Below are 3,934 nucleotides of genomic sequence, written 5' to 3'. Positions count from 1 at the left end.
ATAAATAATCATTGAACTTGTTTCTTGGTGTGCAGTCTTTGTAGAAGCATGTTTTTGTTTTTGCACCACTAGGTGGCGATGTCTGCCTGAAATTCCTTCATCTTCATAACCATCTTCTGCTCAGGGTCAAGGAACATGCACCGAGCTTCAACTGTAATATCTTTCATTTTCTGTAAAAGCTCTTAGAAAATAAGAACAACGATTATGATTATACACTCACCTGCCATTTTATTAGGAACGCCCGTACATTCATGCAGTTATCCAATCAGCCAATCACGTGTCAGCGGTGCAACGCAGTAAATCATGCAGGCGCAGACTGAGAGCTTCAGTTTACAGTGAAGACTGGACAGACATCACCTGCTGTATTTCCGGTCTTCATCTGTACAGTGTGGGTGAATCTGTGTCCACTGTAGCATCAGAGTCCTGTTCTTGGCTGACAGGAATGATCGTCCTCATGGTTCAGGGTATTGTGCATATTGGGATGCTTTTCAGCTCGCCATGGCCATAAAGAGCAGTTATTTCAGCCTTCCTGTCTCGCTGTTTCTCCCTGAAGCTGTTTCTCCCTGCAGATCTGCAGACTGGCTGTTTTTTGTTTTTCACACCATTCTGAGTAAACCCCTGCACTCGTATTGGCACCACGCATCACGCCACAGAGATCACATTTTGTCCATGTCACACGTCCTGTTATAGACGAGTAACAGAATGAATGATTAATTTTCATTATGAGACGTGTCAGTAATATACAGCAGCTGTGCACTGTGTATGACTAGTCTGTATCGAGCAGAATTACACCAGCAGGTGGCGCAGTGTGTTCCATCCTGCTGCTTATATCTCCTACCTGTTTCAGGTTCTTTAAAGTCATGGGCGGAGATCATCCACTCCTCTTTTTTCCACCCTCTCTCACTCTCTCGCTCTTCTTTTTCTCGAGGAGGAGCTTTCACTTCCTAAGAGGGGAAAAAAGTCACTCACACGCTGCATGGATTTAGACTTCTGAGTTTCTGCACGTATCTCTGAGCTAAAGCGTGACACTCACAACAGTCCTGAAGAGGAAGAAAATAAGAAGAAGGACAAGGAGAAGATCTACACACATTTACACACGACAAGGCTCCGTCTCCTCCTGCAGGTAAGACACTCGTGTTTTCACCAAAAAAAAAAAAATCCCCTCTCAGGAATGTACTGAGGGGGGAGAGACAGAGACGGAGACAGAGACACTGTGTTCACAGAGAATGGGGAATTCCTGCTTAAATATTATATTATATATATATATATATATATATCCATATGTAGATCATATCTATGTGTCACAGTGAACCTTTGGCTTTTGCAACAAAACACTTTTCAGGGGAAACTTTTCTTGTCTTATGTGTATTGATATTTGGTGATAATTAGATGCGTGATGTGTTTTTGTAAATAGTTTGTAAAGATAGACATTTTTCTTCCCAAATGTTTTTATTTTTGTGTTTTATTTGTATACTGTGATGTCACTGTACACTGATGCACACTATATCATTTAAAACCTCTTTCTGTAGTATAATCATTTAACATGAATAAAATCTGTTACTAAAAAATTCCATTCTTAACCTCTTTTAATATTTTAATATTTTATGTTAATATCCTTCACACTTTCCCTCGTTCTTTTCCTTTCCCATCCAAACAGCACGCTGGTCTGATGCTCCGTCTCCTCGGATTGTTCTGGATTATAATCTATATTTAAAGTAATTTTAAGTTACATACACACTCAGTCCCACCGTTAGGATGCGACATGCATCAGATTAACATTAGCAGAAAAAGACATGTATTTTATATAGCACAGCAGAGATAGCAGAAGTGTGTGTGTGTGTGTGTGTGTGTGTGTGTGTGTGTGTGTGTGTGTGTGTGTGTGTGTGTGTGTGTGACATTAGTGCAGCAGCTCAGAAGAAAGATCTGTGAGTCCTTTTATTTTGTGTTAAATAATTTTTTCTAAAAATAGGAAAATGTAAATAAAGTGTAAAAATGGTTTAGTAAAGAGCGAGAGAACGAGAGAGAGCGAGAGAGAGCGAGAGAGAGAACGAGAGAGAGAGAGAGAGAACGAGAGAGAGAACGAGAGAGAGAGAGAGAAAGAACGAGAGAGAGAGAGAGAGAGAGAGCGAGAGAGAGAGAGAGAGAACGAGAGAGAGAGAGAGAGAACGAGAGAGAAAGAACGAGAGAGAGAGAGAGAGAGAGAGAGAGAGAGAGAGAGAGAGAGCGAGAGAGAGAGAGAGAGAGAGAGAGAGAAAGAGAGTGAGAGAGAGAGAGAGAGAGAGAGTAAATGGATCTCAGAAAATAAAAGTTCTTCAGAGGTCGTTGTATAATTAAGGGATTATTATCGTGTAATAAAGGGCTCTTTCTGCTGTAGGGTTCTAGTGAGTCCCTTAAGAATTATTAATGTTCTTTTCAACATCAAAAGCCTGATAAATATCAGATAATTAGCATTTAATTAACCCGAGTAAAGTGCTGAGAAGTGATTTGAGGATGAGGATGATGAGGATGATGAGGATGATGAGGATGATGCCTGTATCTCTCTTATTACAAAAATAAAGTTTATTCCATTAAATTCACTTCCATTCTTGAGCTTTTTTTAAAACAGATTTTAAAAGAAGATAATTGTTTTTTTTTCTTTTCCCCTCCACCTGAGATTAGAAACCCTTCAGGGGAAAGTCCTGCTTTACAAACATGCGCCTGCCTGCCTTCTTTCCTCTGATCCTTCTCTCTCTCTCTCTCTCTCTCTCTCTCTCTCTCTCTCTCTTGCTCGCTCACTCGCTCGCTCGCTCACTTCTGATCTTCAATTTATAGCAGCTCAAAGGGGGACATAAATCCCTCCGTCCATTCCATCTTTTTTGGCCCTGAGCTGTGTAAAACGAAGGGAAGTTTAAGGTTCGTGCTGGATGTGATTTCACGGAGAGACAGTGTGAGGTGTGAAGGTGTCTAAAAGAGGTTTGGTGTGTTTTCTGCTACATCTGTGCGCTTTAGTGTGACACACACCTGATTTAGTCCTTTATCTCATTACTGGTGTTATAGTGTAAAGACCCGTTCACACCGGGACGTTTGTTCAGCCCTGTGTTTAAATCAGTGGCTGTCCACAGGAGTGTTCACACCCACGTGTAAAACGTGTGGCGTCACTGCTTCAAATTGTTTTAGCGTCTCTGTTTGTTTTTTTTAAAAACTGGCTGGCCAATGAGATTCGCGCTTTTGTTCACGTGACCGGAGCCGCTGAAGATACATAAAAGCCATGACTTTGTGGTGCTGAAGCACAAAACTGTCTTGCTGAGCACACTTCGATACCTGGAGAGGAAGAAGAAGAAGAAGAAGAAGAAGAAGAAGAAGAAGAAGAAGAAGATTCCAGCAAGAAGCAATATGAATGGTGAGTTGGTGTCTGAACACCAAGAACTTTATGATAAACGCCACAGCGACTATAAAAACATTGATAAGAGGAAACTGCTGTGAAAAATAAATTCTGTTCTGCCGGTTCACAAAAAGTGTGTGAACGGATTTTAGCAAAGAAGCAAATACCGTCTCTCTTCTTCTTCTCAGTGAAGAGCGGGCCTCAGAAACAGAAAGTTGTGCAGCACCACCTTGTGTACCGGAGTATTTCTGCCTTTCACTAAGCGCCAGGGAGTGAATAACACCTGGGTGGGAAAAAACACGGCAAATAACGGACCATTTAACCCATTGAAAAAAAATGTCCCGGTATGAACAGACCTTTAGAGCACGTTTGCACCCGATTCACACGTGAGTGTCACGTCAAACCCGCAGTCCATTCACAGAGTGTTTTGTTTGGAGAATCTAATGTTTAATAATTAATGGAGGAAGTACGGTTCCAGAGCTATAGAAAACCTCTAGCAAAATATCCCCACCCCCCGCACTGATAACCCCACCCCCCGCACTGATAACCCCACCCCCCGCACTGATAACCCCA

At 41.7% G+C, this 3,934-nt stretch overlaps 1 protein-coding gene and 1 long non-coding RNA gene across 2 annotated transcripts in view; one reads left to right on the top strand and one right to left on the bottom strand.

Moving 5' to 3' along the window:
* Positions 1–202: 202 nt before the first annotated feature.
* LOC124628234 (uncharacterized) lies at positions 203–945 on the bottom strand. Its single transcript, XR_006982613.1, has 2 exons — positions 839–945; positions 203–681 (listed from the first exon to the last, which is right to left on the bottom strand). It is a non-coding gene; the product is annotated as an uncharacterized LOC124628234 (long non-coding RNA).
* A 20-nt stretch (positions 946–965) lies between these two features.
* edar (ectodysplasin A receptor) overlaps positions 966–3,934 on the top strand; it is a 33,744-nt gene continuing 30,775 nt past the window's right edge. The window contains exon 1 of the mRNA XM_017470728.3: positions 966–1,123. The gene's annotated coding sequence lies outside the window, so the exon portion shown is untranslated. The remainder of the gene's footprint in view (positions 1,124–3,934) is intronic.

This window comes from Ictalurus punctatus, chromosome 6 (assembly GCF_001660625.3).
Source record: "Ictalurus punctatus breed USDA103 chromosome 6, Coco_2.0, whole genome shotgun sequence".
In the NCBI taxonomy this organism is placed as follows: Eukaryota; Metazoa; Chordata; class Actinopteri; order Siluriformes; family Ictaluridae; genus Ictalurus; species Ictalurus punctatus.
Note: the sequence above shows the minus strand (reverse complement) of the source record. Positions and strands in the feature narration are given on the sequence as shown.